Source organism: Bos grunniens, chromosome 28 (assembly GCF_055505025.1).
Source record: "Bos grunniens cultivar Pamir isolate PY7600 chromosome 28, Bosgru_T2T1.0, whole genome shotgun sequence".
In the NCBI taxonomy this organism is placed as follows: Eukaryota; Metazoa; Chordata; class Mammalia; order Artiodactyla; family Bovidae; genus Bos; species Bos grunniens.
In genome coordinates this window covers 37,849,179-37,865,279 of record NC_141192.1, presented here as the reverse complement: position 1 = coordinate 37,865,279, position 16,101 = coordinate 37,849,179, and the positions used below count along the sequence as shown (strand labels likewise).

The 16,101-nt window shown below is 45.0% G+C and overlaps 1 protein-coding gene across 9 annotated transcripts in view; it reads right to left on the bottom strand.

Annotated features, from left to right (window-relative positions):
* The window catches only part of GNG4 (G protein subunit gamma 4), a 71,269-nt gene that overhangs the window by 44,553 nt on the left and 10,615 nt on the right, over positions 1–16,101 (bottom strand). The gene's annotated exons all lie outside the window — the stretch shown is intronic.

Sequence of the window (16,101 nt, the reverse complement as noted above, 5' to 3'; positions counted from 1 at the left end):
TCATGGCTGCACTCACCATCTGCAGTGATTTTGGAACCCAAGAAAATAGTCTCTCACTGTTTCCACTGTTTCCCCATCTATTTGCCATGAAGTGATGGGACCAGATGCCATGATCTTGGTTTGTTTGAATGTTGAATTTTCAGCCAACTTTTTCACTCTCCTCTTTCACTTTCATCAGAGATCCTAAAGGAAATCCCAGAAACAAAGCAAAAACAAAGCCAGACTAGACTCACAATGCTGTTTATTCCCCAGGCTACAGGGGCCTCCAAACGTGTTTTGGTTTGAGATGTTTGGCCAGTTGTGCGGCTTCACAGACACCAATGCCTTCTGTTTCAAGGCGATTGTTTCTTCCTGTCACAGTAATTTGTTACATCTAGACGTTTCTCATCCCCCAAAAGCTGTTAGGCTTTTATGGAGTCTTATCCTCATCTCCTTCCCTGTTTTGTTTTCTCATTCTCTGCTGTTAGAAAACCCTTTTGGGGCTGTAATTTGAAAAGATACATGCACCCCAGTGTTCACAGAAGTGCTATTTACAACAGCTAAGACATGGAAACGACATAAATGCCCATCAACAGAGGAATGGATAAAGAAGACGTGGTTCATACATACAATGGAGTATTACTCAGCCATAAAAAAGAATGAAATAATGCCATTTACAGCAACATGAATGAACCCAGAGATTATTGTACTAAGTTAAATAGGTCAGAAAGAGTTTACTGATACCAGTTATATGTGGACTCTAACATATAACACACATGAACTTACATTTGTGTAGAATATACAAAACAAATATGCATAAAATATACAAAACGAACTGACTCACAGACATAGAGGAGAGTCTTGTGGCTGCTGAGGGGACGGGGGAGGGATGGATTGGGAGTTCGGGGTTAATGGATGTAAATTATTATATATAGGATGGATAAACAACAAGGTCCTACTGTATAAAATAGGAAACTATAATCAATATCCCGAGATAAACCATAGTGGAAAAGAATTTTAAAAAGAACATATATATATTTGAACCACTTTGCTGTACAGCACAAATCAACACAACACTGTAAACATTAATAAATTTAAAAAAAGAAAATTCTTTTTGGCCTATTTCCTTGTTTTTTTTCACAGTCCTCTCGAGACCCACTTCCGTCTCTGTCTGCGAGCCACGGGTTTTCCAAGTGGGATCTCCACTGCTAGTTAGTTTCAGTCACTGTGGGGGCCCAGCGGGGTCCCAACTGGAGAAGCCAAGGAGGGTCCAGCAGGGTTTCCACCAGGAATCCCCACTCCCACAATAATCTTCCAAAGGGAGCCAGACAGACGGACAGACATGTCCTAGAGACCCTCCAGGTGAGGAGCCAGACAATGGCCATACCTAAGACTTCCATGGCCAGGGATGCTTCCTCGTGGAGCTGGTCCCACCTCAGCAACCTGGACCTCCGCTTCCCTCTCTGCTCTGCAGAGAGATCCTGACATCCTAAGCCTTCCAAGCGAGGTGCGAGTCCACTGGCTCTCAGGCTTTGCTGTGCATCCTAGTCACGTGGGGTCCCAGCTGGTCCCCTTAGGGCACACACTCCATCAGCAGGGCAGGGAGGGACCCACAGCAGCAGCCCTGGGAGCTGGGGGGACGGGCGCAGGATCTCAGCCCCACCCAGGCCTGCATGGAATCCACATTAACCCGAGTCATTCACATGTACCTTGTAGGTGGAGAAGCCCTCTGTTGGACTAGATCTTGAGCCCAAGACGAGACTTTCCCCAAGACACCTGAGATGGTAACGAAGGTGGCGGGTGGTGGGGTCACTGCTCTCCTGACCCTCAATGTGAGCCACAGTCCCTTCCAGCTTTGGGGACTCCTCTTTCAGACGATTAATTCTGGTGGCACTTTAAGAGACCACACATCAGGAAAAAGCTGCACTGATTTCATCCACTTGGCATTTGCAGACAGTGTCTTCCCTCTGCTGCTTGGAGCGTCTTTCAGATGTCAGCCCACCAGCCGCTCTGGTCCCTTGAGGGGCTATAGGATCATCGCTGCTTCTCAAAGGAGGACAGGTGTTCGTATGGCCAGGAACCCAGCTCTTCACTGGCTTCCTTGATCTGGTTGCTGAAACATGCTTTCTTTCTTTAACTGGAGAATAATTGTTCACAATGTTGTGTTACTTCCGCTGTACAACACGTGAATCAGCTGTACGTATACATATATCCCCTCCCTCCTGGACCTCCCTCCTACCCGACCATCCCACGCCTCTAGGTCATCACAGAGCACCGAGCTGGGCTCCTCATGCTATAGAGCAGCTTCCCACGAGCATCTATTTTACGCATGGTAAAAAACACTGCTTTTTAATAGCACTAAATGTTACCATGATGTTTTCCAAAGCTTTTTTTTCACCCCTTGAAGAAAATATACTCATCCCTAAATAAAATGCTGTAGTCTCACTGTGGGGGCCTGAGAAGATCTACCAGGTGGCCATAGGCTGGGAGGAGCCCCTGACGCACAGAGGTACATGGATGCCTGGGTTCCCAGAGCCAACACAACCCAGGTCCACGTGGACATGACTCTTGCCTAGGCAAGAGCAAATCCGGGCTTCAGAGCAGTGATGTTAATTATCCATGGCTGCTGTTGTTTCAGATCCTAAATGAGCTAATTTAGCTCCTGGATGTGAAGCAGGGTAACTGCAGTCACATCATTTGCTGACAGCAATGCTGGGCCTTGAGGAACAAGAGTCACAGTCTCCATTGGGGGTGTCACACGTGCTTCCAAGCATCAGGTTGATGGATGTCTTCTTACACATGCAGCATATATTTCTAAGTGGATGTAGAACCAGAGGACTTGATGTGGACCGGAGCATATGTGTGGGTTTCTGTGAAAGACTCTGAGACCAGGGGGCACGAGGCTTGCCTGTCCCCAGAGAGAGCTCAGGGGCCAGAGGAGAATAACTTCGGCAGGACTGTAGGGTCATAGGTATACACAAGCATCCAACAGAATCCACTCTCCCCTTTTCTCATTATAATATAATTGTAGCTGATAAAACAGATGCTCACATACTGAGGTATGGGGAGGTCATTATTGCTTACATACATGCATGACTTGAATTTTAGACTAGCTAAAATAGACTGTTTGTGGCCGATCAAACCTACATTGTACAGCAGCTTAAAAAAAAATTTTTCCCCCCAAAGTTTAAGTATCCTCTTGCATTTTCTGGCCCCTTTATTTTTTTCATTGCATTTTTGTTATTTTTATTTATTTTTAGGCTGTGCCATGTGGCATGCAGGATCTTAGTTCCCTGACCTGGGATGAAACCTGTGCCCCCTGTGTTGGGAGCTTGGAGTCTTAACCAGTGGACTTTCAGGGAAGACCCCAAACATCTGCTTTAAATATTAAAGAAAAGGGCACACTGACCATGTGAAAGATAAAGATTAAATGCCCCTCTTCCTGGGACATTAAGGCTGGGACTCCTTTGATAACAAAGACTCCCTTCCCAGGTGCCAAGGTCATGCCGCCTTGCTGTGTACGTGCTGGTCTATTTGTTTTTTAAAGTTTAAAGGAATGTATCCATAACTTGTTTCATGTTCTTTGTTCTGACAAGATATAAAAGTGTGCTGAATACCTTGAGAGGCTGTCTTCTGGGCTATATCTTCAGTACGGCTTCAATAGAATTCTTTCCTATTCCTATTATAGATTGTTTATTGATTATTTTCAGTGACATGGCCACGACCTCGACTTTCTCCAGCATCCCCAGCAGGTAGGCGTGGCTTTGTGAGTTTTCTCATCAGTGGAAAATGAGTGGAAAGACAGGCTGCCACTTCCCGCCTGGGCCTTAGAATACTGCGTGCGTGTGTGTGAGTGTGCGTGTGTGCCTCCACACACCTTCCCCACTCCATAATCTGGACCATGGATGTGTCGGCAATCAGCCAGGGCAGGCAAAGACAGGCCCCTGGGCAGCAGTTCCCCAAGCAGGATCCCTGGACCAACAGCCTTAGGATCACCTGGGAGTTTGTCAGAAATGCAAATTCTCAAGCCCTACTCAGACCTGCTGAGTGGGAGTGGAAAATGGTTTAATCAGTCCTTCAGGGGGTTGCAGTGCTCAGGAGAGACTAAGGACTACAGCCCAGAGGCAGGCGTGGGAAACAGATTATAAGGAGCCTGTGTCTCTGACATGCACTTACAGCTCAGCTGCCCCATCCAGCTGGGCTGCTCACCTCTGGCCTTGGAGGTGATGGAGAGAAACAGTTCTATGCATTTTACATCCCTGTCTTTCTGGGGCTCTCTGTTCCAGCAGCTTTGCATCTCCCTAACCAATGGTGGTGATTTAGTCACTAAGTCGTGTCCAACTCGTGATCCCATGGAATATAGCCTGCCAGGCTCCTCTGTCCATGGGTTTCTCCAGGCAAGATACTGAAGCGGGTTGCCATTTTCTTCTCCAGGGAATCTTCCCAACTCAGGGATCGATCGCACAGCTCCTGTATTGGCAGGTGGTCTCCTGCGTTGCTGGCAGATTCTTTACCACTGGGGCACCAGGTAAGTATTTCAGTAGAAGTCTGTAGACTGTGCAAGGGAAACACTGTGGCCTTGAAAAGACTTTTGAGTCTTGAGACAAAAGTACTAACTTAATGCTGAGAACTACACAACATTAAGACGACTCAAAGAAATGGAAAGAGGAGGAGTCAATATTGTTAAAATGGTCACACTTCCCAATCTATAGAGTTAATGTGATCCCTATCACATTGTCCATGATATTTTTCACAGAACTAAGGCAAATAATCCTAAGATTTACATGGAACCATAAAAGGCCCAGAATTGCCAACGTGATGCTAAGGAAAAAGAACAAAGTTGAAGGCATAATCCTCCCAGACTTCAGGCAATATTACAAAGCTACAGTAATCCAAACAGCATGGTATTGGCATAAAAACAGACAAATGGACCAATGGAACAGCATACAGAGACCAGAAATGAACCTACACACTTACAGTATATTAATTTTTAAAGAAGGAGGCAAAAATATATGATAGGGAAAAGACAATCCTTCAGCAAGTGGGGTTGGAAAAGTTATCTGCATGTAAATCAGTGAAGCTAGAAAACATCCTCACATTATAAACAAAAATAAACTCAAAATGGCTTAAATACTTAAATGTAAGACATGACACCACAAAATTCCTAGAAGAAAACAGAGATGAAACATTCTTTGACAAAAAATCACACCAATGTTTTCTTAGGTCTGTCTCCCAAGGCAATAGAAATAAAAGCAAAAATAAGGAAATGGGACCCAATCAAACTTACAAGCTTTTGCACAGCAAAAAAAAAAAAAAATGAAAAGACAACCTATCGAATGGGAGAAAATACTTGCAAATGATGCGGCCAACAGGGTTTTATCCCCCAAATACACAAATAGCTCACACAGTTCAACAACCAAAAAACAACCTAATGGAAAAATGAGCAAAAAACCTAAAGAGACATTTCTCTAAAAAGACATACAGATGGCCAATAAGCTCATGAAAAGAACTCATCATGGCTAACAATTAAAGAAATGCAAATAAAAACCACAACGAAGTATCACTTAACACTGGTCAGATTGGCCATCAGTAAAAAGTCTACAAATAATACGTGTTGGAGCAGGTGTGGAGATAAGGGAATTCTCTTGCACAGTTGGCGGGGATGTAAACCGGGCCAGCCACTATGGAAAACAACACGGAGGCTCCTCAGAAAACTAAAAATAGAGCTGAAACGTGACCCAGCAGTCCCACTGCTGGGCACACGCCTGGACAAACTCCGATTCAAAAGGATACATGCTCTGCTGTGTTCACAGCAGCACTACTTACAGTAGCCAAGACATGGAACCAACCTAAACGTCCATTAACAGATGCGTGGACACAGAAGGTGTGTACACAGGTGAAATGAACAGCACTTGGCCATTAAAAGGAATGAAAGGATGCCATTGGCAACGACATGGATGAGCCTGGAGATCATCATACGAAGCAAAGTAAGTTAGAAAGAGAACGACAAATACCGTATGGTATCACTTACATGTGGGATCTAAAATACAATACAAACAAACGTATCTACAAAACAGAATCAGACCCACAGATACAGGTGAGACTTGTGGTTGCCAAGGGTTGGGGAGGGAAGGACTGGGGCTTTGGGATTAGTAGATGCCAATTATAGCATTATATATAGAATGGATAAGCAACAAGGTCCCACTGTCCAGCACAGGGAATGATATTTAATATTCTGCGGTAAACCATAATGGAAAAGAATATGAAAAACAGTATATATGTAAAACTGACTTGCTTTGCTGTATAACAGAAATTAACACAAGCTTGTGAATCAACTATAAGTCAATAAATTTTTTTTTTTTTACTAACTTGAGAAATTCTATTTAGAAAACCCAATACAAGGAGGCATTGATTATAGCAAGGATTCCACCGTGAGAAGCTGTGTTCATGTCTGGATGACATTTCTGGGCACAGACCGGTGGGGTCAGCCTGCTGAGTCTCTGGGGTGCTCAGGAAAGAATCAGATCACTGGAGAGAGAGCCCTAGAATAACCCTGGATTAATAGCCAGGCCTGGGACTGGAGCCAGCTTCCAGTCCCACATGGTGTCTTCACGTAGATTTGTTCTCTGATCCAGTCCCCACAGGTTAAAGGGGCTACAGGTAGAATGTAAGGAAGTCACTTTGTCACCCTGAGATCCTGTCCGATGCTTGACCCACAGGTGACAATGCTTCTGGCATGAAAACTGGGGAGAGGCTCTCCCGACATTCAGAGTCATCGTCTAGGATCCCTTCTCCTCAGCTTTTGGATAAACTGGTTCACAATTGTCACCAAGATATCACGCACAGTGCACCTTGTGGAGTATCTCATCCCTCATCCGCCCCCCGCAATAACACAGGTCACATCTGCTTCAAAACAAAGGATCACTAAATCACCCCAAGATTCACAACTGCTAAAGTGGCAGAGGGCGCAGACTTCTATATGTATATATGGAAGCCCAAGTGGTGTGTTTCGCCTCACATGACAACCTTTGCTCTTTCTCAGTCATTTTGGGATGGAGATGACGTCTGGACCACTGGAGGGCAGTGGCAGAGAAGCAGGTGCTGTTACACGTACTGGATCACTTGAGCTCCACGCCTTCATGGGAACAGGTCCCCTTGGTCCTCTGAGCAGGGGCAGGGCCACTCCCGCTCCTACTAGAGCTACTTTGCAAATTAAATACAGTTGTAGTCAAGCTTGGTGCATTTTACAATCTGGGTCTCAATTACTCAATTTACATCTTGATTGCCTGATATCATCTGCCTGATCTAATAATAATCACACTGAGGCTAACCAGGCACAGGGTAAGAATCGTTCAGCATGGTATGTAGTGGAGTAGATTTGAGACAAAGGGTCCTTAGGAGAAACACGCTGAGTCTGAACGGTGCTGGAGCCTGCTGGTTACCAGTCCCCTGGTGACTGCCCTTCTTATCTGGTCCTGGTCCCATCATTTCATGGCAAATAGATGGGGAAACAGTGGAAACAGTGGCTGACCTGTTGTTATTTTTCTGGGCTCCAAAATCACTGCAGATGGTGACTGCAGCCATGCAATTAAAAGACGCTTACTCCTTGGAAGGAAAGTTATGACCAACCTAGACAGCATATTAAAAAGCAGAGACATGACTTTGTCAACAAAGGTCCATCTAGTCAAGGCTACAGTTTTTCCAGTGGTCATGTATAGATGTGAGAGTTGGACTATAAAGAAAGCTGAGCGCTGAAGAATTGATGCTTTTGAACTGTGGTATTAGAGAAGACTCTTGAGAGTCCCTTGGAGAGCAAGGAGATCCAACCAGTCCATCCTAAAGGAGATCAGTCCTAGGTGTTCATTGGAAGGACTGATGTTGAAGCTGAAACTCCAATACTTTGGCCATCTGATGTGAAGAGCTGACTCATTGGAAAAGAGCCTGATGTTGGGAAAGACTGAGGGCAGGAGGAGAAGGGGATGACAGAGGATGAGATGACTGGATGGCATCACGGACTCAATGGACATGAGTTTGGGTGGACTCCGGGAGTTGGTGATGGACAGGGAGGCCTGGTATGCTGTGGTTCATGGGGTCGCAAAGAGTCAGACATGACTGAGCGACTGAACTGAAGTGAACTAAAGCCAAAAAAAACTAGAGAAGGTTGGCAGACCAGCTGTCATATTTAAGAGCGCTTGATGAACTGGTGCAAAATAAACAAAAGATTCATCTTCCCTGTGATCCTCCAGCCCAGACACTCCCTAAGTTTTTCTTTGGCCCTTTCAGATGGAGTCCAAAGTCTTACTCGACAGGAACAAGTATTAAAAGGTCGAATATAGAGCGGCTTCCCTGGTGGTTCAGTGGTTAAGAACCCACCTGCCAATACAGGGCACATGGGTTCCAGAACTTCAAGATCGCTCATGCCTTGGAGGAACGGTGCTCGTGCTCTAGACCCCGTGCCTGGCAACTAGAGAAGCCACCACAGTGAGAAGCTAGGGAGTAGCCCCCACTCATGGCAACTAGGGAAAGCCCCCGCACAGCAACGAAGACCCAGTGCTGCCAAAAAGTAAATAAATTATTTATTTAAGAGTCTAATGGTGCTCTACTGCTTTTACACTGTGGGCCTCCCTGGCGGCTCAAACAATAAAGAATCCACCTGCAACATAGGCGCCCCAGGTTCGATCCCTGGGTTGGGAAGATCCCCTGGAGTTGGGAATGGCAACCCACTCCAGTATCCTTGCCTGGAGAATCCCATGCACAGGCTCTCAAAGAGTCGGACTCGACTGAATGACTAAGCACAGTTTTACATCAGCCCTCACAGAGCATGAAGTCACCTCTTTTCTGCCTGCTGGGTTACATGTCCGAGCTGCTTAAGCTGGACCATGATGCTGAGATGCTGAAGGAGGCGGGAGGGTTGGTGTCACAGCCGGAAATCTGAAGATGCTGCAACCGCTGGCTGGCTCTGAAGATGGGAGGGGGACCTCAAGGAAGACATGTAGCCTCTAGAGGCTGGAAAAGATAAGAAACTGGGCTTTGGCTTAGGGTCTCCAGGCAGGGCTGGTTTCTTCTGAGGACCCTCTCCGTGGCCCGCAGGTGGCTGCCTTCTCGCTGTGGCCTCAAACGGTCTTTGCTCGGTGTGTGACGGTGTCCTAACTTCTTTTTATAAAGACACCACATGACCCCATTAATTAGCTCTTTAAAAGCCTATCTCCAAACAAAGTCATTCTGAATTTCGTGTGGCACACAATTCCGCTCATTACCCTTTACCCTCTGGGTCCCCCCAAACTCATGTCCTTCCTACAAGAAAATAAATTCATCCCATCCCAACAGGCCAAAAGTCTTAATCTATTTCAGCATCGACTTGAAGTCCAAACTCTCATCTAAATGTCATCTAAATCAAGTGTGGGTAAGAACTTGAGAGTTGTGATTCATCTGGAAGAAAAAAATGCCTCTCCAGCTGTGAACCTGTGAAATCAGACAAGTTATCTGCTTCCAAAATACCACAGTGACAGGCATAAGACAGACATCCCCATTCTAACAGGGAGACGTCAGACAGGAGAACAGGGTCACGGGGCCCAGGTAAGCCTTTAGAAAGAGCCTGGTGTAGGTCAGACTGTGTCGCACCCCACTTTGACACGACATTATTTCAACAGAAAAGCTCCTTTCCAAAATGGAAAGTGGCTGACAGAAGATGATACTTTCGAGTTTTCCATGTAATTCTTGATTGAGAAAAGGATAAATGCTCTCATATGTCTGCTCCTAGCATTATTTAAGAAGAACAAATTTTCTGTAGGCATTCTTAGGGCAAACCATTCATTTTCACATTTCTGGAGAATTCATCTTTTCAAAAAAAATAAGATGATTTTGTTAGAAAGCATCAATATTTTACTCTATATTGTGAGTGTGTGTGTGCGTATGTCAATTATTTCCAGTATTATTAGTTTCCTATGAGAGTTTAGGAGTAAAACAGATCAAATAAGATTTCTTTGTTATCTTCGGCTCCATCACTGTTCCGTCTCACCTTTAGCAACCTGCTATTAGTCTTGGTCAAGGGTGCTATTTACAAACTGGCTCTTGAACACCAGAGACGAGGACAGAGAGTAAACTGTGGCTCTTGGGAAAACCCGTAACACACTGGTGGCTCTCTTGAACCTAGGGAAGAACTGGCCTTGAAAGCAGCTCCTCACAGGGGAGCGGCACATGTATAATGACATGTATCCACAATCACAGAATCTAACAGAATAGTCTCACCGCCAAAAAACTCTTCCGAGAATTTGTCCAAACCCATGGAATGTACGAAACCAAGAATAAACCCAGATGTCAACTGTGGGCGTTGGGTGATGATGTGTGTCAGTGTCTGTTTATAACTGTAGCTGTGCCTGATTTGTTGAGGACGCTGATAGCGGGGAGGCTGTACACACGTGCGAGGGGGAGTCCCTGGGAACTCTGTACCTTGTGCTCAGTTCTGCTGTGAACCTAAAACTGCTCTTAAAAAAGTCAGTTAAAAAAGAAATCCTCAGCGTTCTGGCAGTCCCTGGCAACCACTTGTCTTTTTATTGTCTCCATAACGTTGTCTTTTCCAGAATGTCAAATAGTTGGAATCATACAGTATATGACCTTTTCAGATTGGCTTGTTTTACTTGGTAATATGCATTTAAGACTCTTCCATGTCTTACAGATGGTCAATGGGCACATGAAAAGCTGCTCAACATTGCTAATCATTAGAGAAATGCAAATCAAAGCTACAATGAGGCATGACTACACATTGGTCAAAATGGCCATCATTAAAGTCTACAAAAACACAAAGGCTGGAGAGGGTGTAGACAAAAGGGAACCCTCTACACTGCCGGTAAGTTGGTGCAGCTACTATGGAGAACAGTATGGAGGTTCCTCAAAACACTAACTCAAAAAGATAAGTGCACTCCTATGCCCATTGTTCGTAGTTAGCACTATTTATAATAGCCAAGCCATGGAAGCAGTCTAAATGTCCACTGACAGATGAATGGATAAAGAAGATGTGCTACATATAGAAAATGGACTACTACTAAACCATAAAAAGAACAAAATAATGCCATTTGCAACAACACGGATGCAACTAGAGATTATCACACTAAGTGAAGTCAAAAGAGAAAGACAAATACCATATGATATCACTTATATGTGGAATATGACATTTGACACAGATGAACCTATCCACAAAAAATAAAGTTCACAGACAGAGAGACTTGTAGCTGCCAAGGGAAAGGGAGAGAAGGGGTAGGGTGGACTGAGTTTAGAGTTAGTAGATGCAAACTGGGCTTCCCAGATGGTGCAGTGGTAAAGAATCCTCCTGCCAATGCAGGAGATGCAAGACACGTGGGTTCGATCCCTGGGTCAGGAAGATCCCCTGCAGGAGGAACTGGCAACCCACTCCAGTATTCTTGCCTGGAAAATTCTATGGACAGAGGGATCTGTGGGCTACCATCTATGGGGTCACAAAGAGTCGGACATGACTTAGTGATTAAACAACAACAACTTCACGTCTTGATCTTGAAAGAAAAAGAAAAACACAGTAATGCAATTTTCCTTCTAGAAGAAGAGAATTTGTAAGACCAAATGACAACTCAAAGTCAGCTGTCTTTATAAAGAGGATGGAAAGGGGCTTCCTTGGTGGTCCAGTGGTTAAGACTCAACCTTCCAAAGCAGGGGACGCAGGTTCAATCCCTGGTTGGGGAACTAAGATCCTACATTATCTCTGAGGCAGCAAAGCTTGTGTGCAACAACTAGGGAAATCCATGCGCTGCAACAAAGACCCAGCACAACCAAAATTTAAAAAATAATAATTTTTTTAGGAAGGAAGGAAGAACTGACACCGACTAACAGGGCCAATCCTTTGTCACGTGCATTAACGGGATTTCTCCAAGGTAGTTACTCATACTTTGCAGACAGAATGTTTTGTGGGGCTCAAGTGAACTATGCATGGAGGAGAAAATGTTATCAGCAGTGGAAGAAAAAAAAAAAAAAAACAGGTCACATTTAAAAAGCCTGAAAATAATCTGGGTATTTTCCAAGAAAAAAGAGTCTGACCTGAGTTTTCTTTAATGTATCAACACCCTGCTGAACATCCCAGTAAAAGCAGTTGTTTGTGGAGAGTAGTCCTCAAGGAAAGGAAGTGGTGGCAATCGGCAGGGCTGGGGCTGGAGGCAAGCAGAGATAAATTCTCTGTTCCCAGCAGCCAAAGGAGCCACAGCCCCCGGGAGATGCTGAGCTGATCTGACCTGTGCCAGCTTCCCTACATGAAGCACTGGAGGAGAAAAAGCTCCTCCTGTACCAAATGGCTGGACCATACTGGGAACGCTCTGAGCCATGTCTGAGTAAGACAGTGGGCCGGGGAGGCTGGCTCTGGCTATTTCTCCTTTTAATCAGAAGTCAACTGGCTGTTGTGAAGAGGCATTTGAGATGGGAAAAGTCCAACTGAGAAAAGACTATAAAAAGCAAGAAAATGGGGACCTCCCTGGTGATCCAGCAGTTAAGACTTCCTCTTCCAATGCAGGGGGTGTGGGTTCAATCCCTGGTCAGGGAACTAACATCCCACATGCCTTACAGCCAAAAAATTAAAAAGCATAAAGCAGAAGCAATATTGTAACAAGCTCAATAAAGACATTTTTTTTTAAAGTAAGGAAATGATACAAGTGGTCCAGCTCACATACAAAATCTCTGTAAGTAAATAGAGAAGGATGCAAAGACCAATGTCCTGTGAACAGCTAGGGACTTGGCCATACAAGGGACTCCCCCCAATCTCTCCTTCGCTATTCACCTGAAACCATCACACTGTTGATTGGCTATTACATGCATGTTAAGTCACTTCAGTTGCGTCTGACTCTTCTCAGTCCTATGGGCCATAGCCCGCCCAGGCCCCTGTGCCCATGGGATTCTCCAGGCAAGAATACTGAAGCGTGTTGCCATTTCCTTTTTCAGGAGATCTTCCTGACCCAGGGATCGAACCCACGTCTCTTATGTCTCCTGCACTGGCAGGCGGGTTCTTTATCACTAGCACCACCTGGCAAGCCCCAATACAGAATAAAAAGTTAAAAAAAAAAACAGTACCCTAATCTGATAAGCAGATAAAATGAAGCTCTGCTCAAACAAAGGCTCACCTGGGGATGGGAGCAGACTCCAAAGCAGAGAGGGGTGGGGAGGTGGGGTCCCTGTGTGATGGCGCAGTTCACCCCACTGATCGATAACTAGTTCCCACTTGGCCAGGGAGGGTGAGGGATCAACAGCCAGGTTCAGAACTGCCCTCTACACCTACCTGGGGAAGACCCCTCCCCTGAGGGTCTGCACTCACTGCCTGTGGAAGAAAGGAAAGCTGCTTAGAGAGTCTTCCTGCTCTGAGGCCAGAGGCTGATGCAGGAAAGCAATGAGGAAAACGTCGACAGCCAAGATATTTCTCCACAGGACTCGCCAGGCAAGAAAACCGGAGTCGGCAGCTGTTCTCTTCTGCAGGGATCTTCCCAACCCAGGGATCGAACCCGGTCTCCTGCACTGCAGGGAGATTCCTAACTGTCTGAGCCACCAGGGAATTCCTGCATATTTAGAACGTTTACCTTAAGAAGACACTGTTAATGAACCAGAGTGTTAGAAACGGAAGGGATTTCACAAACCCTGGTTTCAGTAGTTTAAGCATACGGGTCCCTTCCAAAACAATACTAGTAATGAAAAATGCAGCTCCCTTTATAGCAGTACTTATTCATTTATATACTTGGCTGCATAAGGTCTTAGTTGTGGCAGGCGGGATCTTCAGTGGCAGCATGACAGGTCTAGTTCCCTGACCGAGGTCTCCTGTACTGGGAGTGCAGAGTCTCCCTGGACCACCAGGGAAGTCCCCTTTATGTCAGTACTTTTGATAACCACTGACTCAGGAGATATAAAATGATCTAAAGAACTCAGTAATAGACTGAGATTCATTGTTACCTTATCACTGTGCAGGAAGCATCACTATGAACAAAGCTAGTGGAGGTGATGGAATTCCAGCCGAGCTATTTCAAATCCTATAAGATGATGCTGTTAAAGTGTTGCACTCAATATGCCAGACAATTTGGAAAACTCAGCAGTGACCACAGGACTGGAAAGGTCAGTTTTCATTCTAATCTCAAAGAAAAGCAATGCCAAAAATACTTCAAGTTAGGCTTTGACAGTAGGTGGACTGAGAACTTCCAGATGTTCAAGCTGGATTTAGAAAAGGCAGAACCAGAGATCAAATTGCCAACATCCACTGGGTGATAGAAAAAGCAAAGGAATTCCAGAAAAATGTCTATTTCTGCTTCACGGACTATGCTAAAGCCTTTGACTGTGTGGATCACAACAAACTCCGGAAAATTCTTAGAGATGGGAATACCAAACCACTTTACCAGTCTCCTGAGAAACCTATATGCAAGTCAAGAAGCAACAGTTAAAACCAGACATGGAACAAGAGACTGGTTCAAAATTGGGAAAGGAGTACATCAAGGCTGTATATTATTATCCTGCTTATTTAACTTACATGCAGAGTAAATCATGTGAAATTCCAGGCTGGATCAATCACAAGCTGGAAACAAGATTGCTGGGGGAAATATCAACTATCTCAGATATGCAGATAATATTCTAATGGCACAAATCAAAGAGGAACTAAGGGGCCTCTTGATGAGAATGAAGGAGGAGAGTGAAAAGCTGGCTTAAAACTCAACATTCAAGAACTAAGGTCATGGCATCTGGTCCCATCACCTCACAGCAAATAGATGGAGAAAAAGTGGAAACAGTGACAGATTCTACATTCTTGGGTTCCAAAATCACTGTGGATGGTGACTGCAGCCATGAAATTAAAAGACGCTTGCTCCTTGGAAGAAAAGCTATGACAAACCTAGACAGAACATTAAAAAGCAGAGACATCACATCCATATAGACAAACCTATGTTTTTCCAGTAGTCATATACAGATGTGAAAGTTGGACCATAAAGAAGGCAGAGTGCCAAAGAATTGATCCTTTCAAACTGTGGTGCTAGAGAAGATTCTTGACAGTTCTTAAACTGCAAGGAGATCAAACCAGTCAATCCTAAAGGAATCAACCCTGATCATTCATTGGAAGAACTGATGCTGAAGCTCCAATACTTTGGCTACCTGAAGCAAAGAGTTGACTCACTGGAAAAACTCTGATGCTGGAGAAGATTGAGGACAGGAGGAGAACGGGGCGACAGGATGAGATGGTTGGATGGCATCATCGATTCAATGAAAATGAGTTTGAGCAAACTCTGGAAGACAGTGAAGGACAGGGAAGCCTGGCATGCTGTAGTCCATCAGGTTGCAAAGAGTCGGACACAACAGCAACAATTCAAAAGCACAGCATCCTGTGTTCAGTCTACAGGATTCCCGGTGGAGATGCGAATTTAGAGAACTCTTGCAGTAATTCTAGGTACCACCCTGAGGAAGCTGCAGGCTGGCAGAGGGGTGGTAACTTAAGTCCCTTAACTTCCTTTAACCAGCCAGTCAGTGGTTGATTATCTGGCCTCACTACACTGCTCGGGTAATAGCTAGGGATCTTTCCTTTCACTTCCATCTCAGGGACCCTGAGGGTCCTTCCTTTCCCTAAACAGGCGAGTCCAGACTAGGGTGTAGAAGGAGAATATTCTGACACTTCGTCTGTGCTTTATTTCCATGCTTCCCTGTTCAGTTCAGTTGTTCAGCTATGTCTGACTCTTTGCAACCCCATGGACTGCAGCACGCCAGGCCTCCCTGTCCATCACCAACTCTTGAGCTTGCTCAAACTCACGTCCATTGAGTCAGTGATGCCATCCAACCATCTCATCCTCTATCGTCCACTTTTCCTCCTGCCTTCAATCTTTCCCAGCATCAGGGTCTTTTCCAATGTGTCAGTTCTTCGCATCAGGTGGCCAAAGTACTGGAGCTTCAGCATCAGTCCTTCCAATGAATATTCAGGACTGATTTCCTTTAGAATTGACTGGTTGGATCTCCTTGCTGTTCAAGGGACTCTCAAGAGTCTTCTCCAACACCACAGTTCAAAAGCATCAGTTCTTTGGAGCTCCGCTTTCTTTACAGTGCAACTCTCACATCCATACATGACTCCTGGAAAAACCATAGCTTTGACTAGAC